The following is a 15,586-nucleotide window of genomic DNA, read 5'->3' on the forward strand; positions in this document are numbered from 1 at the left end:
AAATCAACTCAAAATGGATTAAAGACTTAAATATAAGTCCTGAAACCATAAAATTACTAAAGGAAAATATAGGGGAAATATTCTGGGTAATGGGAATGGGCAAAGGCTTTATGAATAAGACCCCAAAAGCACAAGCAACAAAAAATAAATAAATAAATGGGATTATAGCAAACTAAAAACCTTCTGCACAGCAAAGGAAACAATAAATAGAGTGGAAAAATGACCTACAGCATTGGAGAAAATATTTGCAAACTATACATCTGACAAGGGATTAATATCCAGAATATACAAAGAACTCAAACAACTATACAGTTAAAAAATAATAATAATAATCCAATTAAAAATGGGCAAAGGAGATGAATAGACATTTTTCAAGGAAGACATACAAATGGCCAATAGGTACATGAAAAAATGCTCAGCATCACTAGTCATCAGAGAAATATAAATCAAAACCACTTTGAGATATACTCTCACCCCAATTAGACTGGCCAGTTATTCTCAGTTTAAAAAAAACTGAGAATAAGAAATGCTAACAAAGATGTGGGGAAAGGGAAAATCTTCTACACTGTTTGTGGGACTGTAAATTTGCATAGCCTTTATGGAAAACAGTATGGAGTTTTCTCAAATAAGCTTTCGTATGATCCAGCTATCCCACTGCTGGGTATATATCCAAAGGAATAGAAATCATCATGTCGAAGGGATACCTGCACTCCCTTGTTCATCACAGCTCTATTTACAATAGCCAAATCATGGAACCAGCCTAAGTGTTCATCCACGGATGACTGGATAAGGAAAATGTGATATACATACACAACGGAATACTACTCAACCATAAAAAAGAATGAAATTTTGCCATTTGCAGCAACATGGATGAGCTTAGAGAAAATTATAAGTGAAATAAGTCAGACAAAGAAACAGAAATACCACATGTTCTCACTCATAATTGGCTGCTAGGAAGGATGGAAGGAAGGGAGGGAAGGAGGGAAGAAGAAAGGAATGAAAGAAAGAAAGAAAAGATCACAATAATACATTGAACTTTCAGAAGGAGAGAACAAACCGAAGGATGCTAGAGATGTGGGGAGGCAGGAAGGGGTTTGGGGAGTGATAAGTCAGGCAAAGGGCATAAAGAAGTATCACAATTTGTGAAAATGAATATGCTAATAATAAATAAAATTTTTAAATAAAATAATTAATTAATTAATTAATCAATCAATCAACAAACAAGATACATAAATCAAACCTGGAGCCATCCTCATCTCCCTGTATTCTCTCACACCCCACCATCAGCCCATTAGGAAACCCTCAAAGCATATCCAGAATCTGCCACCCACCCCCTCCCCACCCCACTGCCCCAACACGCACACAGACATGCACTCACTCTCCATGCCCCAACAGTCTAACCCAGATATAGCAGACTCTGTGATTGTGGTAAAATGTAAGTCAGCTGTGTCGTCCCTTTGCTCAGAATTTTCCAAGGGCTTCTGATCTCACTCGGAATTAAAGCCAAAATCTTAACAAAACCTACAAGATTTTTCGTCACCTGCAGCCCCAGTCTGACCTCATCCTGGCCTCCCTTTCTCATCTTGTCTCTACTGAGCATTGCTGGAGGTCATGAGGCTCTCTCCAGGCCCAGCTTCTCTTTCCAACTAGGAGCACACATTTCCTGAGGCTCTGCGCTCCCACAGGAAATGTGCAAAACAAGCCCACCTAGTCCACCTCAGACTAAGAGAACTGTGCAAGTCACCTCCATTGTCACCCAAAACGAGTGCAGGACATTACCTCCAGTGGCTGGGCTTGTGAATGAGTATGGGCATTAACTCAACTTTTCTCTGCAACATCTTTCCCACTTTCTTCTGCCTCCTTATCAGCTGGGAAATAAAAAATAATAAGAGGGAATGTGAACATGCTAACCCTTTGTGGTTTTTCGGTCAAGTTCAGAATAACTGTCACACAAAACGTATGAAAGATAATCAAACACAATTTTACATTCAAGTTTTTATGAATTAAAATGAGCTAGACAGAGCTCAAAGCTGGGAAACAAATATTCCTTGATTTCCTTAAAGGTATGTCCTTCTCTATCTCTTGGGATGACTATACTAGAACACTAATACACTTGGCAACCAACACATTTATTTTGATTACCTTCTAAAAGGATAACATTTATTATCACCAGTGATGTATAGCAATCCTTGTAATAATACGTGCTGATAAAAATAATACCCAAACAATACCAGAACTAGGAAGAATCCAGCCAGCTGGGAGGGTGTTATCACACCTGCATTGTCTTCAGAGAGCCATCCTTAATAGTAAGTCAGTTAAATGTATGTTTATGAATAAGTCATGAGTTTGAACCACAGTTGTGGCTCATCTCAACAACATTCCAGCATTAACCCAGATGCACCCAAACCCCCCAGGAACAAGGGGAAATCAAATTGTTTGTCCCCCTGTTTGAGACAATTTTAGAGATACAGGCTGAGCTTTTAAATCTTCAGCAAAATTCCTTTGACCTCAATTTCCTCTACTAATTATGAAATCACAATAATACTGCATATCCTTGAAAAGTACAGTCCTCTTTCATAGAGGCCAATTCATGCCAAGAAGTTATCTTGACCTGAGAATGGGAGAAGGGTCACAATTAGCCTCTTATAAAATGCTATGGGAATCTTCTCATCAAGCAGGAAGAGGGAAGAGAGAGTGACTGCTCAAAATTCTCAAGCCAGTGAGCGTCAAAGACTTCTCGAGGATTTGAAAATGGGAACTGCCTTAGGAGCACTAGGCACTGGGAAAATCTATTAATCACCTAAGAACATATGAAGTCAAATAAGAGATAAAATCAAATAGAAAATGCTGAGTGTAAAAACAAGCTTTGCCTGGACCCTGGTGCTGGAGCACCTAATTAATTGTGTTTTTAAAGAAAAGTACCAAGAAATCCTCAAAGTGATTCTCATAGCCATTGGTATGTTATATTGAGATGGTCTTCTTCTTACCTGTTACTCTGTCAGTGAAAGATGTTTCTGATCTGGCAATCAGTTCCCTCAATCTCACATGTCATGCTCTTTGTATCCAAAGGGGTGATGCTGGATTAATCACCCTTAGTATATTTCATGTTGGTTTTGAGAAAATAAAAATCATTGGTATTATTTACTCCATAGTTATACAAAGCTATTCCTTATATATTAACTCTACAAAAGTTCTGTCTTTCAAAACCATATATAAAACCTAGACTGATCATGATAAGTGCGGCAGGAGCCAATATTCTATGTGCATATAAGAGCCAGGAGGTTGAAGCAAATATAGGAATCAGGCTGTGTGAAAGGCAGAGGCATCTGCAGGGAGGATGTCAGGCAGGAAAGTGCATTCCTCCCCTAAATGAATTCGAATATAATTTTTTTAAAAAAAAACTATGTAGGAAAAATATAAAAAATTATACCACTATGGATTGATGCAGCCTACCAGCTATCAATTTGTAATTTCTTAACCAGATACATTTAAAAGATAAATTTTTACCCAAAGAGAATAGTGTTTGTGTGTGAACAAATATTTTAGCATATGTGGAATGAGAATATATCCCAATTTGTAATGATAAATAATATGGTTTCCATAAACATATGTAATATAATATTTACTGTTTGGTAAATAGTTTAGTATTTTTAAAACGTTAAAAAAAATCTACACTAATAAAATATTCCACAATTTCGGAATTATATGTCTTCTTACAATTTTATTTGCAAAGACAGCTGTTAAGGAGGTTGTTTATATCCAAAGAGTGAAATTAAGAATATATATGTATTAATAAAAACACAAATGAATAAGTGAAATAAACTTAATTCAAATTAAATGAAACTGGAAGACAGCATTGCCAGGGTCCTAGGCAAGGAGCCAAAGGTCACAGCCCTCTCTGACTGGAATCAGGGAGGAGAACACACCTGGGGTCCTAAGCAAAGAGCAGAGGGCAGCACCCTCCACCTGGAAGCAGGCAAAAGAGCACAATGAAAACACCACTTCCATGTGGGTGGCCAGCCACAGCTGCTGCAAAAGTGGCTCGAAGCCACAGCAGTAGCCGCAGCCACTGTGCAGGCAGCCCACCAGACACTGGACTGCATTGACACAAGGAAAGTCACCACCAGAGACCAGAAAAAGAAGAGGATGTCTCTCTCTTCAAAATCCACTCCGGAGTAACAGAAGAAGGAACTGCTCTGCCAGATGACCAGACATCAATGTAGAGATAGTAGAAATATGAAAACTCAAGGATATTTGACAGCACCAAAAGAATACAATAATTCTCAAATACTAGACCCTATAGAGTAGGAATCCCTTGAAGTGACTGAAAAGGAATTCTCAGCAACAAACTTAAGGAAATTTACTCAGATACAAGAAGACTCAGTTAAACATAATGAAATGAGAAAAAAAATCCATGATATGAAGGAGGAAATTTACAAAGAGATTAATATTTTTTTTAAATGTAGCAGAACTCACAGAATTGAAAGATTCACTCAATGACATAAAAAACAGAACTGAGAACTTAAGCAGCAGGCTAAAAGAAGCAGAATAAAGAATTTCTGATCTTGAAGATAGTCTTTTTGAAACAACCAAGGTGGACCAATAAAAAGGAAAAAAATAATTTTAAAAAATAAAGAAAATCTAAGAGAGCTAGCAGACAATCTTAAGCATACAAATATTTGAATCATGGTGTTCCAGAAGGATAGGAGAAAGGAAAAAGCATGAAAAACACATATTATAGTCCTACTGGCAAGCTCAAAGATAAAGAGGTAATCTTAAAAGAAGCAAGAGAAATGTGTCGAGTTGCTGATAAGGGAGCCCCTATCAGACTAACAGCAGATGTCTCAACAGAAACTCTATAGGCCATAAGAAAATGAGATGATATATTCAAAACATTTTTTTTTAAATCTGCCTGCCAGCCAAGAATACTATATTCACCAAGGCTATCTTTCAGAAATGAGGGGAAAATAGTGTCTTTTCCAGAAAAACAAGAACTGTGGAAGCCCTACAAGGAATCCTCAATGAAGTCCTCCATCTGGAATCTAAAAATCAATATTCACAACCACAAATATACAAGAAAGAACAAAACCCACTGGTAGAACAAAAGTGCAAATGAGAAAGAGAAAGAAACTAAATCTTACCACCCACCACAAAAAACAATAATGATAATGTAATACTGCCCCTGCTTTATTTCTCACTTTAGTAATTCTAGTCTTTTTTTTTTTTTTTTTTTTTTTTTTTCTTGGTCAGTCTAAATGAAGGCTTGCAAATTGTTGATCTTTTTAAAGAATCAACTTTTGGTTTTGTTGATTTTCTCTACTGTTTTTTAATTCCCTGTTTCATATATATCTTGTAATCCTTGTTATTTCCTAATTATATTTGTTTTTGTTTTAGTTTGCTCTTCTTTTTCTATTTTCTTAAGGTAGAAGTTTACATAACTGATTTGAGATTTTTAATATAGGTGTTTACAAGTATAAATTTTCCTCTAAACACTGCATGAGCTCTGCATCCTATAAATTTTGATATGCTGTGCTTTAATTTTTATCTCAAAGTACTCTCTAATTTCCCTGGTATTTTTCTTTTACCCATTGTTTACTTGGTAGAGTGTTCTTTGATTTCCACACATTTGTGAATTTTCTAAATTTCCTTTTGTTATTATGCTCAGAGAACATATTTTCTATGATCTTATCTTAGTCTCTTTATATGAATTAAGATTGTTTTGGTGGCCAAAAAGAAAAAAAAAAGAAAAAGAAATATGATCTTAACATTATTAATACAGATAGGCAATTGAGTGCCTAGAAACAAACAAAAATTACTGGATAAAGGAAATATTTCTTCATCAACTGAAATTGTAAATGTAAATAAGAAGAAACAAGTCTTGAAAATGCATGTCCTCAAAATCACGTGTTTATATTTAAAGCTGAATAAGCACCAAATATTTCCTCTAATTTCAAAAATAATTTTGTTTAAATTTCTACTTTGGTTTGGGCGCAGAAATACTGTCCATCAAGTTTTATTTCTTGGCATCAAAATGTAATAAGTGGTGTTGTATCCTGTTTGTTCTCCAGAAATAAAATAATTTATTAAATGGTCAGAAAAAAATTAAACTGGTATGTTGAACAAGCATAATGCCTGACATTAAAAAGTACTGTTCTATTGTTGTCTCCCACTATCGCATTGATCTTTATTCACCTGGGGAAATATTCTCCTGGTCCTGATGGAAACTTCTACAGGTCCTGTGGCTTTTCTGCTCAATGTAGGTAGTTAGATCTATGCTCACATTAAGTTTAAGTTCAGGCAGAGTTTCAAGATGGCGGCGGCTGCGGCAGCTGGCGCGGAGTAGCTGAGGTGGAAAAGGTGGCCACTGGGCCTCAGGCAGCCGGGAAACTTGTGGACCTTCCTCTTGCCATCTCTTAAGGGAGGACCGCTGCTGCTGGCCGGTCGTGGGGGGTGACCACCACTTTGCCCCCGGCAGGAGAGGCTGCCTCATTTACAGGAAACAGCTTTGAAGTGTGGAGCAGGAAAAGAACTGTTTCTTACCTGCAAAAGCGAGTCTCGAAACAGGGAACACGGCGCCAGGGCTGCTGTGGATGCAGCCAGGATCCCGGAGGCCGGGGCTGCGCTGAAGGCGGCCAGCTGCCCTATTCAGGATTCGAGGTTTCAGGCCGGCATTAAAGAAGATTCCTGGGAGCGCCCGAGATGTGCCGCGACTGAACAGCCCGAGGCGGCAGCAGCCGAGAACACGGAAGGCGACAAACCAGAGACAGAGAGCGAGCACCCGACCTGGCACAGCACTGTGAGTGACCCCCTGGTCCAGCTCTGTTCGGGGGGCGGATGCCCACCTGGCTCCCGCCTGCACCACCAGGCCACTCACCGCCCCAGTGCTGCCTCCATTTTCCCAGGTGCGGGCAGCTCTGCCCTGCTCGGCCATCACTGAGCCCTCCCACTTGCTTGGCCTGGCGCAGGGCCTTCCGGAGCCTGCGGACCGGCCTCCTCTCCCACTCCATCCCCAGATCTCTGGCGGGGCTGGTGGCGTGGGGCATCCCTGGCCAGTGTTCGGAGGGCAAGGAAGTACGGGCGGGCCGACTGTCACTCCACCACACCCTGGACTCCGGCCCCCAGTAAGCTTCCTGTTACTGGGAGGCAGATACCATCTCTGCAGCCACCAGTTTGGAAAAAAGCCTAATGAATTTCTGGTTGGGAATAGTGTGGTAGGAGAGTTCCCAGGTCCGCTTGAACCTGCCAGAGAGCAGGCTGCAGGCGGGCGCTAGGCTCGGTTTATACCGGGGGGATACAAAGGTGAACAAGACCCGAGAAAGATCTACACAGTGCTACAAAGGCACCCAGAGCGACCGGTCGTCTGTGCCTAGCAGAAACCTGGTAGACTTCCTGGGTGAGGCGGTGCCGAGCAGGGTCTTGAAGGCGCAGCTGATAGACGAGGGGTGCAGAAGACACGCCCCAGCCCAGCACAGTGCGCACAGAGTGGGGAGACATGAGGCCAGGGAGGCGGAGACTCGACAGAAACGACACACCCTGTGGGGTCGCCAGTGCACGATCTAACAGCCTGGGCCAGAGCACACGGAACAGGGAGAAGTCCTGCACGGTAAGTGAAAGCTCAACAGAGATCACACACCCTGTGGTACGTGATCCACCAGCCCAGCAGAGTCCAAGCTGACCAGAAAGGTGGCTCCCCTGAGAAGCCCAAGACCCGAGGCAACCACACACACAAGGCACTAGAGGCCAACTGAGCAGTCACGGAGGGAGCCATACCAAATTGGCAACCACAGCAACATCCTAGTTACTCATTAGTCTCAAACCGGTGGTCTGTGCAACCCCCTGCCACAATGAATAAACACCAAAAAAAAGATACCAGAAATACAAAAAATCAAGAAAGTACACCACCAAAAGTTAATAAATCTCAAACTCTAGATCCTATAGAACAAGAAGCCCTTGAAATGACTGACAAGGAATTTCGAGTGATAATTCTAAGGAAACTGAATGAGATACGAGAAAACACAGCTAGACATCATGATGAAATGAGGAAAAGTATACAGGATCTGAAAGAGGAAATGTACAAGGAAATCAATGTCCTGAAAAAAAAATGTAGCAGAACTTGCTGAACTGAAGAAGTTATTCAGCGAAATAAAAAACACAACGGAGAGTTTAACCAGCAGGCTTGTCGAAGTTGAAGAGAGAACCTCTGAACTTGAAGATGGGCTGTTTGAAATAACACAAGCAGACAAAAAGAAAGAAAAAAGAATCAAGGACATGGAAGAAAATCTGAGAGAGATATCAGACAACCTCAAGCGCTCAAATATCCGAGTCATGGGTATTCCAGAAGGGGAGGAAAATGGAGATTCCATTGAAAACATATTCAACAAAATAGTGGCAGAAAACTTCCCAGGTATAGGAAAAATCACAGATCTTCAGATCCAGGAAGCTCAGCGATCTCCAAACGTATTCAACCCAAAAAGGCCTTCTCCAAGACATGTCATTGTCAAATTGGCAAACTCAGAGACAAAGAGAGTCTTAAAAGCTGCAAGAGAGAAGCGTCAAATCACCTATAAGGGAGTCCCAATCAGATTAACATCAGACTTTTCATCACAAACCCTAAAAGCTAGAAAGGAATGGGATGATATTTTCAAAATACTAAAAGACAAAGATTGCCAGCCAAGAATACTCTACCCTGCAAGGCTATCCTTCCGAAATGAGGGGCAAATAGTATATTTCCAAGACAAACAAAAACTGCGGGAGTTCACTACCACACGACCACCCTTACAAGAAATCCTCAATGGAGTACTGGGTTTGGTTCCTGAAAAATAACTACCACTGCCATAAAAACCCAAGAAAAATCTAAACCCACTAGTATAATAAAAATGGAATTCATGAAGAGAAAACAAGCTAACAAAAACACTATCTACAACCTAAGGAACCACCAAACAAAGAAAGCAAACAGTAAATCAGAAAGCAAGGAACAAAAGAAACCTAAGACAACCAAACAACCAATAAAATGCTAGGAATAAATCAACACCTTTCAATAACAACTCTTAATGTAAAAGGCTTAAATTCCCCAATTAAAAGACACAGACTGGCTGACTGGATCAAAAAGCAGGACCCAACTATATGCTGCCTACAAGAGACCCACCTCACCCATAAAGATTCACACAGACTCAGAGTGAAAGGATGGAAAAAGATTTACCATGCAAACAGAAAAGAAAAACGAGCTGGAGTAGCTATTCTTCTATCTGACAAAATAGACTTTAAACTAAAAACCATAAAAAGAGACACTACTTAGTGATAAAAGATCTGATCCATCAAGAAGACATAACAATCATAAATATGTACGCACCCAATGTTGGAGCCGCCACATTTATAAAACAAACTCTATTAGACCTAAAGAAGGAAATAGACACTAATACCATAATAGCAGGGGACCTGAACACCCCACTGTCAATATTAGACAGATCATCTAGGCAAAAAATCAGTAGAGAAACACAAGATCTAAACAAGACTCTAGACCAATTGGAATTGGCAGATATCTACAGAACATTCCACCCAACAACCTCAGAATATTCATTCTTCTCAGCAGCACATGGATCATTCTCCAGGATAGATCACATATTAGGTCACAAATCAAGTCTCAATAAATTCAAAAAAATTGGAATTATCCCATGTATCTTCTCAGACCACAATGGATTAAAACTAGAAATTAATAACAAACGAAACTCTGGAAACTATACAAACACATGGAAATTAAACAGCATTCTACTTAATGACATATGAGTCCAAGAAGAAATCAAGCAGGAAATCAAAAAATTTATTGAATCTAATGAAAACAATGATACATCATACCAAAACCTGTGGAATACTGCAAAAGCAGTATTGAGGGGAAAATTTATTGCAATAAATGCTCACTTCAGAAGAATAGAAAGATGGCAAGTGAACAACCTAACACTTCACCTTAAAGAACTAGAAAAACAAGAACAATCCAAACCTAAAGTTAGCAGACGGAAAGAAATCCTTAAGATCAGAGCAGAACTGAATGAAATTGAAAACCAAAAAACAATTCAAAAGATCAACGAATCAAAAAGTTGGTTTTTTTGAAAAGATAAATAAAATTGACAAACCATTAGCATGGCTAACAAAAAAAAAAGAAGAGAGAAGACTCAAATAACAAAAATTAGAAATGAAAAAGGTGATATTACAACTGATTCATCTGAAATACAAGGAATCATTCGAGACTACTATAAACAACTATACGCCAACAAATTTGAAAATCTGGAGGAAATGGATAAATTTCTGGACACACACAAGCTCCCAAAACTGAACCGTGAAGACGTAGAAAATTTGAACAGACCAATAACAATAAAGGAGATTGAAGCTGTTATCAGAAGGCTCCCAACAAAAAAAGCCCAGGACCAGATGGATTCACAGCAGAATTTTACCAAACATTCAAAGAGGAATTGACACCGATTCTTTACAAACTATTCCAAAAGATTGAAACAGACGCAAATCTCCCAAACTCATTCTATGAAGCAAATATCATCCTGATACCAAAACCAGGTAAAGATATAACCAAAAAAGAAAACTACAGGCCGATATCCTTGATGAATATAGATGCAAAAATCCTCACTAAAATACTAGCAAACAGAATACAGCAACACATATGAAAAATTATTCATCACGATCAAGTGGGATTCATCCCAGGGATGCAAGGTTGGTTCAACATACGCAAATCAATAAATGTGATACACCATATTAATAAACTCAAACACAAGGACCATATGATCATCTCTATAGATGCTGAAAAAGCATTTGATAAAGTTCAGCACTCATTCATGACAAAGACCCTCTATAAGTTAGGTATAGAGGGAAAGTATCTCAACATAATTAAAGCCATATATGCCAAACCCACTGCCAATATCATCCTGAATGGGGAAAAGCTGAAAGCTTTTCCTTTAAGAACAGGAACTAGGCAAGGATGCCCACTCTCACCACTCCTATTCAACATAGTGTTGGAAGTACTAGCCAGAGCAATCAGAGAAGAGAAGGAAATAAAGGGCATCCAGATCGGAAAAGATGAAGTCAAACTGTCCCTGTTTGCAGATGACATGATCCTATATATCGAAGAGCCTAAAACCTCTACAAAAAAACTGTTGGAATTGGTAAATGATTTCAGCACAGTAGCAGGATACAAAATCAACACACAAAAATCAGTAGCATTTCTTTTCTCCAATAGTGAACATGCAGAACGAGAAATCAAGAAAGCCTGCCCATTTACAATAGCCACCAAAAAAATAAAATACTTAGGAATTGAGTTAACCAAGGAGGTGAAAAATCTCTATCATGAGAACTACAAACCACTGCTGAGAGAAATTAGAGAGGATACAAGAAGATGGAAAGATATTCCATGCTCTTGGATTGGAAGAATCAACATAGTGAAAATGTCCATACTACCCAAAGTGATATACAAATTCAATGCAATCCCCATCAAAATTCCAAAGACATTTTTCTCAGAAATGGAAAAAACTATTCAGACATTTATATGGAACAATAAAAGACCACGCATAGCCAAAGCAATGCTCAGCAAAAAAAATAAAGCTGGAGGCATAACACTACCTGACTTTAAGCTATACTACAAAGCTATAATAACCAAAACAGTATGGTACTGGCATAAAAACAGACACACTGACCAATGGAATAGAATAGAGAATCCAGAAATCAACCCACACACTTACTGCCATCTGATCTTTGACAAAGGCACCAAGCCTATTCACTGGGGAAGGGACTGCCTCTTCAGCAAATGGTGCTGGGAGAACTGGATATCCATATGCAGGAGAATGAAACTAGATCCATACCTCTCACCGTATACTAAAATCAACTCAAAATGGATGAAGGATTTAAATATACACCCTGAAACAATAAAACTTCTTAAAGAAAACATAGGAGAAACACTTCAGGAAATAGGACTGGGCACAGACTTCATGAATACGACCCCAAAAGCACGGGCAACCAAAGGTAAAATAAACAAATGGGATTATATCAAACTAAAAAGCTTCTGCACAGCAAAAGAAACAATTAAAAGAGTTAAAAGACAACCAACAGAGTGGGAGAAAATATTTGCAAAATATACATCTGACAAAGGATTAATATCCAGAATATATAAGGAACTCAAACAACTTTACAAGAAGAAAACAAGCAACCCAATTAAAAAATGGGCAAAAGAGCTAAGTAGGCATTTCTCTAAGGAAGATATACAAATGGCCAACAGACATATGAAAAAATGCTCAACATCACTCAGCATCCGGGAAATGCAAATCAAAACCACATTGAGATACCATCTAACCCCAGTTAGGATGGCTAAAATCCAAAAGACTCTGAATGATAAATGCTGGCAAGGCTGCAGAGAAAAAGGAACTCTCATACATTGTTGGTGGACTGCAAAATGGTGCAGCCTCTATGGAAAATGGTATGGAGGTTCCTCAAACAATTGCAGATAGATCTACCATATGACCCAGCTATCCCACTGTTGGGAATATACCCAGAGGAATGGAAATCATCAAGTTGAAGGCATACCTGTTCCCCAATGTTTATCGCAGCACTCTTTACAATAGCCAAGAGTTGGAACCAGCCCAAATGCCCATCATCAGATGAGTGGATACGGAAAATGTGGTACATCTACACAATGGAATACTACTCAGCTATAAAAACGAATGAAATACTGCCATTTGTAACAACATGGATGGACCTTGAGAGAATTATATTAAGTGAAACAAGTCAGGCACAGAAAGAGAAATACCACATGTTCTCACTTATTGGTGGGAGCTAAAAATTAATATATAAATTCACACACACACACACACACACACACAAAAACCGGGGGGGGGGGGGAAGAAGATATAACAACCACAATTATTTGAAGTTGATACGACAAGCAAATAGAAAGGACATTGTTGGGGGGGAGGGGGGGAGGGAGAAGGGAGGGAGGTCTTGGTGATGGGGAGAAATAATCAGCTACAATGTATATCGACAAAATAAAATTTAAAAAATAAATAAATTAATTAAATAAATTAAATAAATAAATAAATATATATATATATAATAAGTTTAAGTTCAGTTCGTTCCTTCGAATGCCTAGTCCAAGATTTTAATCCAAACCCTGAGGGAAAGGGGCCATGGTCCTTCCACTCATCCTCTCTCACTTCCCACCTGTCCAAAGACAACTTTGTTTCCACCAATGGTTGTCTAACTGTAGATTTCTTATTTTCCGGGCCTGAAAAATGGTTGGAGCTTGTATTTGGGTGGGTCATGCGGAAGACTAAAGCTTCTTCTTTCTCACGGTCTTTTCTTAAACTCTTTGGAGTTCTTTTGGGGAGACTCTTTTCCTGCGGTCCTCGCATGGGGCTGATGCAACTCTACCTCAGATGATCTCTCAACCTGATGCCCAGAATATCCCATGGTCACCTCCACCTTCTTTATACTGAGGGCTTTGCATCCTCAGGTGGTCCTATGGTGAAGTGCTCAGGATAACTAGGTAGTCCAATTGGTCTACAGGAAACCTTCATATTCCCAGTGCCCAGGACACTAGGGGAATGAGTGATGAGCCCCACACAGCAGTAAGGACCTTAGCTCTGCTATGCTCAAAGCCAAGAAGAGCCTCAGCCCATCCCTCTATGGAGTTTCTATTGCAGAGAGCACATTTCAAAGCTCTCCAAGAGATCCCCCTCAAGCCTTCTCACCTCAGGCTTGAGTGGGAAGGTCAGCAAGTTCCAACCCTTCCTAAAGCAAAGAACTGGGTCTTACAACACAGCTGCTCCCTCTCCAAAGATGTCTCTCACTGGTTTCCTCTCCCAAAATTCTCTTTATACACAGACCCATTTATGTCCTCAATGTGTCTGAGGAGTCAAGCAACAGGTTCCCAAAGGCATTTCCATCGCAATTCTGATACACCTGGGGAAGGACATGTCTCTACCTTTCTTTGAATCTGATATTAATCGTATCGATGCCCCTTTATAAATTGAGGCAGGAGGATTCCCATTCCAACATAAGCAGAAAAGACTAATGCATTTGTTTGCATAACCAATCCTGCGAAAGCAAGGAGTGGCCTCCTGGCTCCCACCCTCACAGTCATACTCACTCCTAATTCCTACCTCCAGTCAATCAAAGTTATCATCATTTTTAATTCCCCTGAGGTTGTGAACAGGTTTCACTAATTCAAGAACAGCAAGATGCACACAGAGCTGACCTGGAACTCTCCCCAAAAGACTGGGATGTTTTAAGAGAAATGGGAAAAACTGTACTGAGCATCATGACATAAAATGACACAAAAGGGTGTTGATTAGTATTTCCTTAGCACAGCTGTTTACACACCAAAAGGTAGGCAGGTGGAGGAAAATGAGCCTCTGTCATTTAATCTTCTCATTCTCTGTGTTGTTTATTGATTTGTTTGTCAGCATTTATTGAGACACTGCTATGTGCCTAATCTTCTGGGAAATAAAAGTAAATATTGTTGGAAAAAATGGATAAAAAGTTAAGCCAAAACAGCAAGATGTCATCTAGCACACAGATCTCTGTTTCTATTACTATTCTTCAATTAAAAACAAAACTATAACAACAACAACAAAAAAAAAAAAAAAAAAAAAAAAAACAGGGCTTCTTGGAGAAATGGCTGAACCCAAGGCTAGAGCAGGAAATATGCCTGTATGAGTCTGAAGCAACTTGTGGGACTAAAATGAAAGGAAGTGCTTTAAAAATAATAATAAAAACGACAGGTTCATGCCATATGGACACAGGAACCAATCTGAAACAGTTCCTGATGGCCAGAGCTGGAACAATTTGTACAAAAAATGATGGTATGGTGTTGGATTATAAACCAAAGTATAAAATAAGTAAATATACCTGGCTCCATACTGAATATATATGTGTGTATGTATATGTACACATATATAAATAATTGAATTAATAAATTAATGACAGAGGAAAGACAAGTATTCCTTACAGAGGAATGTTAAGCAATGCATATCTATACTCCCACTTCAGGAAATGGAGCTCTAGCCCCTCTTCCCCACTTTGAGTGTCAGATAGACTTTGTGACTCATCCAACCAACAGCATCTGGAAAGGGAAAAAATAATGACTTTACACGGAGAAGTCTGGCTGGCTCTATCCAAACGATCATGTTTAACATCGCCAGTGTAAGGCAGGTGTGCTCATGCCCCTTCTGCTCTGCTGTAGCGAGGAAGGCATGTCACCTCCATGGTCGTCTTCTCAAAATCCCGTATACCCAGAACAATCATGAGAAGATATCAGACAAATGCAAACTGGGGAGCATTTTATGGGATACCTGGTCAGGGTTCCTCATGCAGGGCATGACAAGTAAGGGAAGGCTGAGAGACTGCCACAGACCTGAGGAGACTAAAGAGAGATGACAACTGAATGCAATGTGGTATTCTGGATTGGACCCTGGATCAGGAAAAATGACATTAATAGAAAAAAACTGGCAAAACCAAATAGAGTCTGGAGTTTAATTAATAGTGATGTGCCAATATTGGTATCTCAGTTTTGACAAATGTACCGTGGAATTATTGG

Source organism: Cynocephalus volans, chromosome 1 (assembly GCF_027409185.1).
Source record: "Cynocephalus volans isolate mCynVol1 chromosome 1, mCynVol1.pri, whole genome shotgun sequence".
NCBI lineage: Eukaryota > Metazoa > Chordata > Mammalia > Dermoptera > Cynocephalidae > Cynocephalus > Cynocephalus volans.